At 44.9% G+C, this 16015-nt stretch overlaps 1 long non-coding RNA gene across 4 annotated transcripts; it reads left to right on the top strand.

The window, feature by feature from the left end:
* Nucleotides 1-1888: 1888 nt before the first annotated feature.
* Nucleotides 1889-14575, top strand: LOC103657697. 4 transcript variants are annotated; one of them, XR_566937.1, is made up of 5 exons: nucleotides 1889-1960; nucleotides 7892-8353; nucleotides 9474-9616; nucleotides 13548-14043; nucleotides 14255-14575. It is a non-coding gene; the product is annotated as an uncharacterized LOC103657697 (long non-coding RNA). The 4 variants fall into 4 exon arrangements; XR_005836420.1 differs by lacking the exon at nucleotides 1889-1960 and adding an exon at nucleotides 7068-7167; XR_566936.2 differs by lacking the exon at nucleotides 1889-1960 and adding an exon at nucleotides 7087-7172.
* The last annotated feature ends 1440 nt before the right edge of the window (nucleotides 14576-16015 follow it).

The following is a 16015-nucleotide window of genomic DNA, read 5'->3' as shown; positions in this document are numbered from 1 at the left end:
TTACTTCTCTTTATTTTATATTTGTTAGTTCATTCATTCATTCATTGGATAGAGAGGCATATGTTTAGAATCGTCTACCTTTCAAACCTTAAAAAAAAGAAAAGAAAATTCCATCCTGGTGTCGTCTTCTCTGCAGTACTTGCAAGACGAGAGGAACACATCCACCCTCTAAACCTGAGATCTGCAATTTGAATGTGCTAAGTCACCACCTCGTCTTTGCAGCGTCAAACATTTTGCACCTTGGAAAAGTACTGCAGAAAATCAAACTGTGAGCAGCGAGCTGGTATGTTGTTATTTAAATACGAATAAGAAGACTGGAAAGGGGGTAATGCATAAATACGTTGTAACTTATTAACTTTTAAACTTGTTTTCAGAGATTTCTAATAGTCTGGTAAATCCTCTTTCTGTTTGATAATTTGTTGGTGAAATTCTTTAAATATTTCTTCCTGTTCCTAGAAAGTGAAAATGAATATACATGGTAAAGCAGTTGTCTTACAATGTTTAGAAAAAAGAAAAAAAAAAGGTCACTGCCTTTATTATGAAGTTTTGCATGATTAAGCTTCTTGAATTAACTTTCTTTTAAAGAATTCATAATAAAAACCTAACAGTAATGAACTAGATATCGAGAGCTGATGTCTAACTTTAGTTGAACTTTTAGGAAGTCTGTTTTCCTATTTGATCATGTAGTTTATGAATAGACAGTGAGGAGATGTTACTGCAACTGTATTAATAGGGGAAGTGGCAGGAAGCTAGAGTTTCCTTACAATCAGAAAGAAAGTTTATAGAAGTCTTGCTGGGAATGTGGATTATAGATAAAGATAAAACTTGGAATAATTTGTATTTAGAGTTGCTATTTTATTTTTATAATATAAAAGTGGTTCCCTTTAAAGTAAGTATTTGGGACTGAAGAGAATGCAAGCATTCCTTCAACAAGGAAGTCAGAAATTTCTGTTTACCGGTATTAACAAACATCCTAAGGTCATTTCACCAGATGGACATTGACTATAGAACCAGTTAAGACGACTGTCCTCCGGAGTGTTTTGAGTCATGAGTGGGGATCGGTAGCTTGAGCCCTTTGCGGATGGAGCAGTGGGGACCAGTGTCCCCAAACCAGCACCTGTGGGGAAACAGCAAAATACTGACCTCTCAGCGTTCCCTTCCTCTGTGCTAAGTCCCTCCATCGCTGAGTCACCTAGAAAGGAAGAACTTTTATTTTTAACAGCTTAGAGCGGAGTATACTAAAACTTAGAGGCTACATCATTCCCATTGCACTCCCAGTCAGTGGCCGAGGGAGAATTTGAGCCCGGGAGAAGGATTCTAATGCCCTGCTGTCCCTGTGGAGAGTGCCTCTTAGCTCATAAAAATGACTGCTCACCGGCAAGGAATGTTAAATATGGAAAGAACATCATCGGTTGGCCGGTCGGAGTTCTTGTTTTCTCTCAGAGAACAATTAAGGTGGGGGGAGGTTGTGGGAGAAAGAGAAGAAAGGGCAGAAGGACGCGGATAGCCCCCCGGAGCCCAGTGGGACTCAGAGCAAGATTCGAACTTAGTACAGCCTCCTGCTCCAAGCTGCCTGTCCCTAGACGCACAGGGGTACGTGCGGACCGTGTGGCAGTCCGTGTGTGTGTCTCCAGCTTGCATCGGTAGGCAGCATGCGGTGACTTGGCGGTGAAGGAACAAACCAAAACCCCTAACGAAGCTTACTGCCTCTCGTGTGGCTCCCTGAGGGCCTGTGCTGGGCAGGCCAGGATGGGGAGCCTCTAGCATTCAGCAGGGTGGGCTGAAGAATGGGTGCAGCGCAGGCATCAGGCAGACGGGGCTCTGAGCCTGGTGATCTGCGGCGAGTGATCTGATCCCTATGAACTCAGGAGGCCTCCTTTTCTTCACAGGACCCAGCATGGGACTGGAGGAGCGACTCCGCAAAGTGAATTTTTCTATGTTCACTTCCTCAGAGGCCCAGGTACAGCTAGTTCTGAGACGGAGTATCCCGGGAGACCAGGCAGAGGTGTAGGGAGGCTCTGGGGTCAGGCGGCTTGTGTCTGAGCCTCGGCTCAGGTCAGGGCAATTCTCATGGAGAAGATGAGATATGAGCATAGATTTGAAGCTGCCGAGTGAGTTAGCCAGGTGCGGATCTTGCTGGCAGAGGTTTCTGGGTAGAGAAAATAGCTAAGGCAAACAGAAAATTGCCTGCTGGCAAGATTTAGGAATACAAAGGAGTAGGGTGGGTGGAAAGGAGTGAGGAGGGGGGAGTAAGAGAAGGTGCAGTCAGAGGGGCGCCTGGGTGGCTCCGTCCGTTAAGCATCCGCCTCTTGATTTCGGCTCAGGCCATGATCTCCGAGTCATGGGACTGAACCCCTGGTCGGGCTCTGCGCCCAGCGGGAGTCTGCTTGGACATTCCCTCCCTCTGCCACTTTCCCTGCTCCGGCGCTCTCTTTCAAATAAATAAATACATCTTTTTTTTTTTTTTTTTTTAAAGGTGAGGTCAGAGAAGTAAGGGAGTCAGACTGTTTGGTATTATCTTAAGGACTTTGAGTTTTACTATGAGAGAAATACGGTTTTGAGCAGGGGAGGACATGATGTGACAGGTTTTGAAAAGATCATTCTGATTGCCATCCTGAGAGTAGACATGTAGGGGCAAGTTGGAAGCAGGGAAACCAGTCAGTAGCCCTTGCGGTAATCCAGACAAGAGAGGGCAATGGCTCTGACCAGAGTTCGTGACGGTAGAGGGGATAAGAAGTGATCAGGTTCTGGATATATTTTGATGGTAGAACCAATGGCATGGGGAAGGACATGCAGATGGAACAGATTTAGGGGGAAGACTAAGACTTCATATTTGTCCGTGTTGAGATGTTCACTTGATCTCCAAGTGGAGGTCAACAAGTGGAAGGAGAGCTATGATCTCCTGACACATATTTGGAAATGATCGGCATGTACATATTGAAAGCCCGGTGACTTAGGGAGATCCTAAAGGGAGCGTTGATAGAGAAGAGGAGGGGTCCAAGGACTGAGCTTTGAGGCACTCCAACATGGAGAGTTCTGGAAGATGAGGAGGGATCAGCGATAGAGACTTGAGACAAGGCAACTAGGGAGGCCCTTTGGAATGTGGCATTCACCATGCAGATGGTAAGGAAAGAATTCTAGCTGAGGGAAAGGGTGAGAGCAAAGACCCAGGGCTGTGAAAACCTGATTTGGGAGTGAGGGCGAGGAGCTCAAGTGTGTGGCATGGGGAATTTGTGGGGGAGGAGTTTGGGAGAGACTACAGGTGAGGCTGGAAAATGGGCTTCCCCAGCTTGTAATGGACTTGGACTCTCAAATTAAGACTGGTGGTTTATTTTGTGATGATGGTGGCTAGGGATTCATTGAGGCCTTCCTCTGATTTAGCATGTATCAGGCGCTGCGCTAAGCACATGGCATGCATCTCATCAGTCCATCTTTATACCCACCCTTGAAGAAAGACAGTATTACTATCCTGTGAAGATGAAGAAACTGGCTCAGAGAGGTCAGAGATTTCACCCGAGGTTACCCCTGGAGTAACTGCCTTTGACCCAGGCAGTCCCATTCCAGAGTCCATCCTTTTAACTACTAACCTGTCCTGTTTCCTGGAGGCCTGGCCCTTCTTAACTGGGTGTTAGAAGGTCAAAGGCTTGAGAGCTTGCGTCTGTTTCTTTGGAGAAGATCTGGCTTCACTTCGTCTCTTGGAGGAGAGGCTTGACATGCAAAAGTTCAAGGTGGATCTGGGGCGCCCATGAAGGATTTCGAGAAGGGCAGTGACTTGATCATAGTAGCATATCGTAGTATCCTGATCTAGTGGCAGTGCGGGGAGCGGAGCGGGTGAGGGTGCCTGGGAATACGGAGAGGAAGACAGACTTGGAGACGAGCTGTCTATGGGACTCTTGAGGGACCTGAGGGCTGGCCGAGCAGTGCATTGCAGGCTGAGGGTCTAGGGCTCCGGGAGGCTGAGCTGGAGCTGGGGAGTTGAGAGCAACGCCGTTGAGGGAAAGGAAATCACAATCTGGGTGAGGGAAGCAATTTTCAGGTGTTCATCGTTCATCTATATACCCTTTTCTGAAACGGATCCCCCTGAGAACAAGTCAGCCTCCCACTTCCCAGGGAAAAGGCACATCTCTTGCCTTTCCAGCATCTTGCTATGAGGTTTGGGGAGTGTGTAAAAACCTGGGCTTCAAACAAAGGGGCCGTTCTCAACACTGATGCAGGTGTAAGAAAGTGAGTGACTATGGAGGGGGGCGGCGCTTCCTTTTACAAATCAGGTGGTTCGAGCTGTTCGTTTTCAACACTTCTGGAGGGAGACCTAAATATAATTTTTGATGATAGATTACAAAGTAATTGTGGGGCTCTGGCTTGCCTGGACGTCAAAGATTCGAGTAACACTGATGTAAGTAGAACACTTCATTCCTCCGCTTGTGTATTTTACAGCGTTTCTCAGTGACTGCCTCAGTGAGAGGGAAGGTAGCGAGACGTAATTATACCAAACTGTCTCAGCATAATAAGAAGGCTTCCGCAGACCCACGAACTAATAACTGGAAAATAAACCCAGTTCATCTCTATCAAGGGAAATCTTTCCAATAAAATTTTACTTTTTGTGTGTAAGAATTGTCAAATTTTGTGATATACTTCTGGTGCTCTGATTAATTTTGTACTACTAATAATTGGAATTTATTACTCAGTCCAGAATTTTTGTGTATATGGTGAATTATGGTCACAGAAACTTTATTTTCATTTTTATTTCTCAATTTTTTATTTAATTTTTAATATATGTATGTAGCTTGTGATGAGATACATGAAAAGTTTATTGATGAAAAACTTTGAAACACAGATATAGGGGCAGCTGGGTGGCTCAGTCGGTTGGGCTTCTGACTCTTGCTTTTGGCTCAGGTCATGATCGCATGGGTGGTGGGATTGAGCCCGGCACAACGGAGCCTGCTTTGATATTGTCTCTCTCTGCTCCTCCCCCCACTCACTGGCATGCTGTCTCTCTCTCCCATAAATAAATAAATGAATCTTTAAAAAAAAAAAAGAAAGAAAAAGAAGAAACATAAAAAATCGGGTTTAAAATCTGTGGGTAACACAAATTTATATGTGAATGTTTATAGCAGCCTCGTTCATCATAGCCATGAAGAGAAACAGCCCAGATGTCCACCACCTGATGAATAAACAGAAGGTAGCATATCCAGATAAGGGAATATTACTGGATAATAAAAAGGAATGGGTACTGGCGCGTGCTGCAACATGAATGAACCCTGAAAACATTATGCTAAGTGAAGGAAGCCAGTCACAAAAGACCACATATTGTATGAGTCCATTTGTATGAAATGCCCAGAGCGAGCAAACCTATAGACAAAGTCGATGAGTGGTTGCTTAGGGCTGCGGTAGGGCAGCGGGGAATGGGGGGTGATTGCCAATCGGTATGAGGTTTCTTTTCGGGGTGATGAAAATGTTTTAAAATGCATTGTGGTGATGATTGCACAACTCTGTGACTATGCCAAAAACCATTAAATTGTACACTTTCAGTGGCTGGATTGTATGATATGTGATTGATACTTCAGCAAAGCTAATAAAAACATCTGTGTGGGGCAAATGGAATGGAAATAGGACTTAAAGCAGGAGAAGGAATGACGCGCCATTTCGGTTACTGAAGATGCCGTGTGTACACAGAACACCATGAACCGCATTCTTTGCAACCTTTTGAACTTGGGTTAAAATTTGAATGTCAAATTGGACCTTGCACAGGGGTATTTAGATTTTATTTTAGGGGATTCATGAGCAAAAAAGTTTCAGCCCGGTCCATGAGATCTGCTAAGGAGAATGGTTAGCTTAAGACCACAGGACTACAGGAGAGAAATTAGGAACACCAACATTTAAGGAAAAATGGAGGCAAAACTAAGCGGTAGGAGGAGAACAGAGAGGACTGTTTCCAGGTGGAAGGAGTGGCAGGCATCGCCTGGACTGGGCCAGTGAAGGACGCAGAGCCATCCGCTGGATCCAGCTGGCGATTGTGAGGTCATTGACTTTGGCACCCTCCTTTTGAATAAAGGAACTGCAGTGCAGCACGGAGGCTGGTGGCTGGAAGCAGAGTTGAGGGAGGCTAGAGAAGGGAGAGAGCAAGAGGGAGGAAGTGAGGACACGACTGCGGACTGCTCTTGGTCGGAACACAGAGATAATGGGGCAGCGGTTTGCTAACTCTGGGGAGAAGTGGTGTAAAGGTGCTTGTTACTACTCTAAAATGCAATCAGTTGGGGCATGTTTGGGGACAAAAGGTAAGAAGCTGGGGAGTCAGAGAGTTAAGACTGGAGAGAGTGTCCTGCACATCAGGCCACTGTGGCTGAGGCCCCAGGAGGTCAGGGGACGGCTCCTGGCTTACCTCAGCGTGGTGCCTCTCTCCTGCAGCGAGCTGGGCATGTCCTCACTTGGTGGCTCTGTGGGACCTCACCAAGTCCTCGCTCAGGCCGCGAGCCCCTATCTTGAGATACTCGGTGTCCTAAACCACTTATCTCATGTCTAATGTTGCAGGTGTTTAGGCCTCGAAGGGGTAGGGGGTGGGTGTGGATCGACAGGCTTGCTCAATATTCTTTTGAATTTGACTGATTTGGGAAAAGAGTGGCTTCCAAATATCTTGGGTGGGAGTGAAAAAAGAGGTTTTAAGGTAAGAATGTTTAACTCACCTTCATTCCTGTGAACTCTGCTGAAGTTAAGAAACCTATCCTCCTTCAATGCTGGAGGAAATGGGTCACAGGGTGGGAGGCGAGGAGATGCCTTTTCCTTTTCTGTGTATGGCCTAAGCCGGCGTGCACCAGCTGGGCCCCAGAATTCATGGTGGAATATGTGGCATCAGACCCAAGAGGGTCAGGTGAAAATTCACAGTGAACAGGGTTTTTCCCCACTGGGCGCTTCATTGTCTCACCAGTTCACTTGAACCTGTTTCATTATTTTTACACCCTTACGAAATGCTCGCAGCAATAACTGCAACAGTAAAAAGAGAAGAAAGGAAGTATTTAGTAATATTAAGAGAGAGGCAAGGTGGGGACAATGCATCTTGCATTATTTGCTGCTGCAAAGGGAAGAAAAAGACTGAGCCAAGAGAATTTCTTACATTCCTCATGTATCTAGAGCGACACCGTCCCTGTGAAGGTCACAGCGGACACGGACACAGTGAGGTCATGGTGGGGGGTGGGGGCTGACTTTCTGCTCTAAACCTCCTTGATCTTTATATATTCTCTTTAGATGGCTTAATGTTAATGCTTGGAGAACTGAGGAATCTGTTAGAAGGGGGCCAAAGGCCCATGTGATTCCAGGTAGATGTACCTGAAATTCCCTGGCACTCAGTGAACGATTTTCCAGGATATAGTTTGGTGGAAACCTACTACTCGTAATGGTAACAGGTATTAGCGGGAGAAATTATCTCTGTTTTTGATCTCATACTTAATATTGCCATTGTGATCATTACCGTGTTTCGTGGCTGTTACCCCACCCCCGTGTGATAAGAGCACTGAGAACACAAAGATAAATGGCCCCCAGCCTCGCTAAAGAGCCGTTCTTTCCAGGTGTCCATGGATCCGTGTCCTTGGGTGGAATTCAGGGGCTTTGGGAACTTGAATGGAGAAAAGATCACATTTTCAGTAACCTCTAACCGCCATGCAGCATTTCCCTTAGAAATGGTGATGGGAAGCACAGAGGTATCAGCCGCACCTGCGACTGTCACCAGGCGCACGCGTATTTTCATATTGTATCTCCTATCACAGCTGTGTGCCGCTCTCTTGAAATATTGCGTCTACATGTCAGTACTTTGAAATAACGGCCGTTGTTCGGCCTGCCACTGGATATCGTCATTTCACACCCCAGTAAAAAGGCACATGTGTTCTTCCATCAAATACAGGTTTTGCTGGTTGGCCGCCTGTATTTCATAATATCGTGGACGGCATATGCCTGCGTATCTTACCTTATTCTGAGAAGGATTCACAAGGCTGCCAAAGGTGGCCGAGGTACCAAACATCGTTGAGAACCCCGTTAACTGTACAGTTTCGGGGGGAGCTGCGAAGCCTAAACAGATAAACATCAGTCCAAGGTGGTGAATGGCAGCTAGAGATACACCCAGCAGCTACAGGAACCCAAGGAGGGGATTGACTCCGCTTCGGAGATTCCTGAGCTGCATCTGGAATGAAGCCTGAAGAGGAGGAGAGAGAAGCAGGAGGTCACTTGCCGGGAGGGACCTGAACGAGCACGGGACCCCGAAGCCACCAGGCCTCTGTGGAAGCAAGGAGTACCGAGTGTGAAAAGCTTCCTTGCTGTGCTGAGCCCTGGGGGTTCAAAAATGAATCAGCGACAGTCTGCATGGTCGGTAAGCTCACTTTGGGAACAGTTTTTTGGGGGACAGGGTGGACAAGATTCAAGGTCCTTGAAAAGAATTCCGTGGTATAATACAGTTTGCAAAACTGGAATTTCGTGGTGTATCCTTCACATACAATAAATGCAGATACGTGGTACGTTTTGACGTGTGCATACGTTGTGAAAACGTCACAGGCAAGAGAGGGAATATCTCTGTCACCCCTTCGCCTTAAAGTTTGCTAGAGCCCCTCCTGCCCTGCCCCCACCCCCCTGCTCATCTGTCATGGAGAGTCATGGGCTTTTCCAGACTTTCATGTGAATAGAATCATACACGACGTACTCTTTTCGATCTAGCTTCTTTCATTCAGCGTCACGCTTTTGGGGTTCATCCGTGCTGTTACAAATCAATGGTTCATTCCTTTTTATTGCTGGTCGTATTTATTATAGAAGTGTGGACTTTGAAAACGGGGGCGGGGGGGAGTCAACCCTTGTTTTCATGATACAAAGTTTAAAGAGGGAGCGAGATTTCTAATGCTTATCAAATGGGAATATGGGTTAAAAATTGAGAAATGCTGCTCTGGAGTGTGGTCAGAGCGCATTCCAGCCCAAGGTTTTTCTTACCGTCGAAGTTAAACTTGGGCACATTTGGAAATATTTTAGACCTGAAAGAAAGCATCGGGACATCAAAACAAGCACTACAGCTGAGCGGGCCTTGGCGGCCACAGGCTCGCTGATGAAAAGATTTGTGGAGACTGCGAATGAAGAGTTCAGAAAGCATTCTGTGTGTCATCTGTTTTCCTGACGACCTCCTCATTGGGTACATAAGGGGCAAGAACTGTTTTCCCGAGTTGCATAAATAGGAAATGAGGTATAGTGAGTTTGAGAGAATTATGACTCAAAATAGAAGTGAGTCAGGGGCAGACTGAGGACTGTGCACGACCTCGTCTGATCCCCTAATCCTAGCCTTGCTGGCAGGCTGGGCCCTCGGTCTTAAAGAAAATACAATGATTTCACTTTCACTTTTGCTCTTACGTGGGCTGTGATAGAATCTTTACGTTGGAGGAGGTAAGGGTTTGTTTTCTGTTTTTTGTTTTCTCCTTTCTTTTTAAAACTCTCCCCTTTCCACTTGGTAGATGCCAACATCCGGGTTGACTGCTTTCAGTTGAATTCAACAACCAAATGCCTGTTTTGTGCAAGGCTCTTTTCCAGGCACCGAGGAAGCAGCAAGCTGGATAAATCCTGGAGGTTCCTCCAGCCGGTGGGACAAAAGAACCAAGTGAGAATTGAATGGTGTTTCTTACTGTCTTTTGGCTGATGGAAAGTTTGAGAATCTGATGGAAGTTATGAGTCTTCTCTCTCTCAAAAAAAAAAACAAAACAAAGCACGTATGTGCACACACACGCAGTTTTGCAATGATTTTAGAGTATTTGGAGATCTCCCTCCATCCCCCACCAAGTTTGTCCATAGAATGACCTTAGGGTGAGTATTTTGGGCATGAAATGAAATAGTAATGCCTTGAAGGAAGCACAAAGCCATAGTCACTGACTAGAAAGAGAGATTAGAGATAAGATCCAGGTGGGTCAGAGGGGCCGGTGGGGTTGGTAGGATAGGTATGTTTTGATAGACAGGCCTGTCTAGTTAGAGGTCAGGTATTAGTCTCTGGGAGGCAGCATTCCAGCAGACGGAAAAGTCTGAGAAAGGGAAGGAGGGTAGGAAGTAGGAAAACTCAAACAATCCGACAAGCTGAGTTTGGCAGGAGGAAGGTTACATGACGAGGAATCATCAGAATCATTAGAAACAATCACAGAAAGGCAGAGGTCGTATTTTGAGTGACATTGGAAGCAAGGTGAGGATTCTCCCACCCATCCTCCCCCCAGTAAAATATCTGTAATTCCTTTTATTTAGTTATTTTTTTTAGGTAAGGGTTTTGGGGTATGATTAATACATACTCACTGTAATGAATTAAGGAATAGCAAAAATCAGAAATTCTCATAGAACTTGATCTCTGCTAATTGTTGGTATGTTTTATTCTAGTTTCTGCACATCCTCATTCATCATCACTGTCCCAACTCAGACCCACCACCCTTGTTATAAAATAAGTCCTGTAAATTTACCAGTTTTTATAACTCTTCTCCATGTTTATGTTCATTTAAAGCATAATAAACATTTCATACAAATATTGTTCTTAATTTTTTAAAAGATTTTATTTATTTATTTGAGAGAGAGAGAGAGCAGGAGCGAAGGGTCAGTGGGAGAGGGAGAAGCAGACGCCCCACAGGCAGGGAGCCGGATGCAGAGCTCCATCCCAGGAACCTGGGATCATGACCTGACTCGAAGGCAGACGCTTAACCGAGTGAGCCACCCAGGCGCCTCTTATTGTTCTTAATTTTTTAAAAAAATTATTATTTCCTTAGGATAGATACACAGAGGAGGAATTATTGGTCAATGTGTATGACCTTCTTTGGGAGATAGTAGGCTTCTGTTAGTAAGCAGCTTTCTGAATGGTTATCTAACTTTCTTCTGCTTATTTTTTTCTTTCAGTATCCTTTGCTCCTAAGCCTGTTTCTTAAATACTGGAGTTCCCCGCAGCCCCACCCCTCCTGGGCCTTTCCTCACTGAATACATTCCCCTCTTGATTCTCATTCCCAATAAGCATGTGTCGAATGCCTATCATGTACCAAGCATTGCGTTTAACATTATGACGTGTAATTTTCACCACAACCCTGTCCCATAATGACTAATATCTTCATTTCACAGACAGGGAAACCAGAGAGGAAAATTACTTTCCCGAGGGCATAGCCCCAAAGGTTCTTGGGGAATGTTTCTACGTCCATCACCTGAAGTCTTCACCTTCAGCCCCCAGGTCTCTGCTGAGCTCCCGAGCAGCACATTCCTGGTGCACATTTCCATTCGGGGTTCCCACGGATGCCCCAGACTCAATATGTCAAAACTCAGCTTCTGGGGCGTCTGGGTGGCTCAGTCAGTTGATGTCTCTTGGTTTTGACTCAGGTCATGATCTCGTGGGTCATGGGATCGATTGTCCCATGGGGCTCCATGCCCAGCAGGGAGTCTGCTTTAAGGTTCTCTCGCTCTGCCCCTCTCCCCACTGGCACACATGCAGGCATGCCCTCTCTCTCGCAAATAAAAAACCTTAAGAAAAAAAAAACCAGCTCAGCTTCCAACCCTTATCTTCAAACCAGTTCCCCCATTGCATTAGTAAATCCCTAATCCACCCTTGACAGTTATCTTCTCTTACCTATCCCTAATCACCCCACCCTGGTTTGATGCACGAATTCAATGCTGATCACTGTATCCTCCCAACCACACAGAGATGACTTCAAGACATTTAGTGCAACTTACTCCTTGGTCTCCCTGCCTCCCGTTGACTTCCCTCTTGCTGTTCTCGTTCCTGGCAAGTTGAGCAAACTTACCATGTCATCTCCCCACCTTAAAAATTTTCAGTGGCTCCCCTTTACCTTCAAAATAAAACTCAAATTTCTTAGCATGACCTCTCACTGCATGGGTTGCCATCACCCTTCCCTCTTCAGCGCCACTCTTGTCTGCTGCTTTCCCATTTTTGTGCTCTGGATTCCAATTCCAGGGAATTACTTGAAGTCATAACGAATGGGATCCTGGCTCCGTCCTTTCTCCTTGACCCTGTCAACTCCCATCCCCCACTTCTCCTGGCTGATTCCTTTTATCTCTCAAGATCTGGCTTTGGTGGTAGGAGCAGAAGGCCTTCGATCCCTTCTCTTTACTCACCCTCCCCACCGCCTCTAGCATGCCTGACTCCTTCACAGAGATTATTATCAGATTTTATTCTAATCCTCTGATTACTATTGTATTTTTCCATTTCCTTGAGTAAGAATTTTGGGAGCAGAGGCTGAGTTATTTAATCGTCTTTGTCTTCCCAGAGGCTCCATAGACGCTCAGTAAACGTTTGCTGAATAAACTGGTGTTTCCCCCAAGCCTCAGCGCACTTTCTGGACCTCCAATAATGGTTCTGTCATACAAGGCAAAGAGAACTGAGGCTTTGCAGATTTGACTTTATAAGAATGTCTCGCGAAAGTCCCTGAATAAGAATTCGTTAGACGATAGTGTTTTGAACTGGAAAACTATTGCCTGTTTTAGTCAGTTAGCTTTTGCTAATAAAGCTTCCCCACCCCCAATTTAGTGGCTTAAAACCACCATATGTTTAGTTCGTGATTCTGTGGTCAGGCGATTCTGGTCTGGGCAGCTCAGCTGATTTCTTCTGGCCTCGCCGCATGTCTAGAGGCCGCTGATGGCTGAGATGGTGGCCAAAGAAGCAGGAAGGCCCTGCTGATTTGTCTGGCGGTTGGCCAGGGAGCTGGGTGTGTCTCCATGTTTCTTCTCCCGCAGATGAGCTCAGGCGCATCCACAGGGTGGTGTGAGGGCCCCAAATCCAGCAGGAGAGGAAACCCTCACACGGGAATGAAAGCCACTGCTTGCATCACATTTTTTTCCCAGAAGTCACAGGACCAACTCCGACGCAAGGGCTGGGGACATAGATTTTACCTTTTGATGGCAAGTGTGATATCGCACTGCAAGGGTATGGGCGTAGGAGGGGAATTTGTGGTCATTTTTACAAACACCTCCCGGGTCCCCGAATATATCAATTCCACAGTATCTGATAGCTACTGAGCACTTGATAAAAATCTGGGTTGTTGGATAAATTAGTGGCCACATAGATACACATATGTATGGACTGTATTTATTTGGCAAATAGGGTCGAAGTGTGCCTAGGAAAAATTGAGTTCCAGTTCATTTTATTTTTGGATCCTTGATATTAATGTTATACGGAGTGCAAATAGTGCAGAGCTATTAATAAAATGTTAACGTCAATACCTCAAATGCATTTTTGGAAAAGGGAGTTATTGAAGAATATTGAATTCAATGTAGAGTTGAATTAATTAAAGATGATGGCCAAAAGCCTGACATTATTGGACTAGTGCCTGGTATGGATAAAAAGCTATGGAAAGTTTGGTTTGCATTTTAGAAATATCTTGTGCATGAAGCCACTCCATATCTTTATGGCTCGTTGTCATTTCCATGCAGAAAATCTACCTACTAGAATTATTTCAATTTCTAAAGTTGTTTTCTTTTTTGGTCAGGTTACAGCTCTAGCTGCCTAACATGACTACAGGCACACTTCGTCTTACTGTCCTTTGCTTGGTTGTGTTTTGCAGGTATTGTGTTTTTTACAAATTGAAGGTTCTGGACTTCAGTGGGAGAAGTAACTGCAGATGTGAAAATTAGCACGAGAACTGGAATTAGCAGTGGAGCCGGAAGATGTGACTGAATTGTTCTGATGTCACGATAAGACATGAACGGATGAGGGGTTGTTTCTTAAGAATGAGCAAAGAAAGTAGTTTTTTGAGATGGAATCTACTCCTGGTGAAGATGCCCTGAAGACTGTTGAAATGACAGCAAACGATTTAGAATTTACATGGACTTAGTTGAGAAAGCAGCAACGGGGCTTGAGGGGATGGACTCCAGTTTTGAAAGAAGTGTTACTGGGGGGGAAATGCAGTCAAACAGCCTCACGTGCTACACAGAGAAATCATCATGAGTGGCGGAGTCGAACCACGTGGCAGACTTTATTGTCTTATTTTAAGAAATTGCCACGGCCACCCCACCTTCAGTAACCCCCACCCAGATCAGTCAGCAGCCATCCACACTGAGGTGAGACCCCCCCACCACCGAAAACATGATGACTGTCCAAAAGCTCAGCCAACGGTGAACACTGTTTAGTTAAGTGTTTTTTAATCAAGGCTGTACATTTTTTAGACATAAGGCTGTTGCCTAATTAATAGAGCACCGTATGGGGTGCACATGGCTTTTACATGTTGGAAGCAAAAAATATATATTTGACTCACTTTATTTGTAATATTAGCTTTATTGCAGGGCTCTCGACCCAAACTGCGGTGTCTCTGAGGTACGCCTGTATCTTCCAGGCGAGCAAGCTGGATTTGGGCTACAAAACAATGGAGGAAATGAGGAGTAAGGTGAATGGTGTTTATTATTCTTGCATACAAGCATCCATCCAGCCCACTAACACTGAGAAGGCACCGCTTATCCGTCAGTCATTGCAAGAGGAAGAAGAGTCAAACAAAATTCCCTGCCTCCAGAAGTCCGAAGTTGGTGTTGGGGAGAGAGATACTAAGTACAGTTTCAGAGACACGTGCTAATAAAATCTTACCTGTTATGCAGTGAAGCCGAGGTTTTTTCTTCTTCTTTTTTTTTTTTTTGGTCTCAGGAGTAGAATTTAGTGATTCATCACTTACATATAACACCCAAAACATTGGTTCTTTTTTTTTTTTTAAAGATTTTATTTATTTATTTGACAGAGATAGAGACAGCCAGCGAGAGAGGGAACACAAGCAGGGGGAGTGGGAGAGGAAGAAGCAGGCTCATAGCAGAGGAGCCTGATGTGGGGCTCGATCCTACAACGCCGGGATCACGCCCTGAGCCGAAAGCAGACGCTTAACCGCTGTGCCACCCAGGCGCCCCCAAAACATTGGTTCTTAATGTAGCAGTGACAAAGCTAGCAAGCAACTCCAGAATTTTTATCAAGGACATCTACCCAGGTATTATTCCTGGAGATTTTTTTTTTAAAGATTGTATTTATTTATTTATTTGAGAGAGAGGGCGCGAGCTGAGAGAAGAGCAGAGGGAGAGGGACAAGCAGACTTCACGCTGAGCGTGGAGCCTGACACAGGACTTGATCCCATGACCCTGAGAGCGTGAGCCAAAATCAAGAGTTGTATGCTTAACCACTGAGCCACCCAGGCACCCCTACCCCTGGAGATTGTTATTCATTAGGTCTTAGTGGTGCCATGGCATTTTGCATTTTGAAAATACACAGGTGGTCTGGTTGGGGGGACTCATACTTAAGAAAAATGTTTTATAAAATGTTAGCACATGGTTTAAGTATGAGAATGTTTTAATTAAGTTTGGAGGGGGGTAGTGGCCACATCATTTACTTCTTAGAATAGACCAGTGTCATCAGTGAGTGGACATCATTATTACAAGGCAATGCATACTCTAGAAAATGTGTAAAACGTATAATTGTACAAAAAGAAAAAAAAAAACTAGTGATAACCCTCCCACCCAGGGATGACTACTATTAACATTTTTAAGAAAATTCTTTCACTTTTTTCCTGAAAAGTACCACAAATGATCATGCTTTTATGAACTGCTTTTTTTTTTCATTTATCTTTAAAAAAATAATAATTATTTGGTTAAATAATCTCTACATCCAACATGGGGCTCGAACTTATGACCCTAAGATCAAGAGTTGCATCCTCTTCAGACTGAGCCAGGCAGGCGCCCCTGCTTTTCTCATTTAATATATTGTGATCATATTTTCAAGTTGTTAATGAATCTTTTATGGTATTTTAAGCAGTTCAATAGTATCTGTTGTACATACTTTAAATTACATTATTTCACTAGTATCCCATTCTTGGTGCCGGGGATTGGCAGATGAGTAAGATACTGATATTGTCCCTTACGAGGTTACGGTCAGTAGAATCAGTCAACTTATCTTGGCAAATCCGGATCTGCAGAATCCAGGATCTGCAGAATGTCCCTCAATTTGGCTTTGTTTCCTTACGAGTAGATTCAGCTCATGCATTTCTGTTGAGAAACTATGCAG

Source organism: Ursus maritimus, unplaced genomic scaffold (genome assembly GCF_017311325.1).
Source record: "Ursus maritimus isolate PB19 unplaced genomic scaffold, ASM1731132v1 scaffold_2, whole genome shotgun sequence".
Lineage (NCBI taxonomy): Eukaryota > Metazoa > Chordata > Mammalia > Carnivora > Ursidae > Ursus > Ursus maritimus.
Note: the sequence above shows the minus strand (reverse complement) of the source record. Positions and strands in the feature narration are given on the sequence as shown.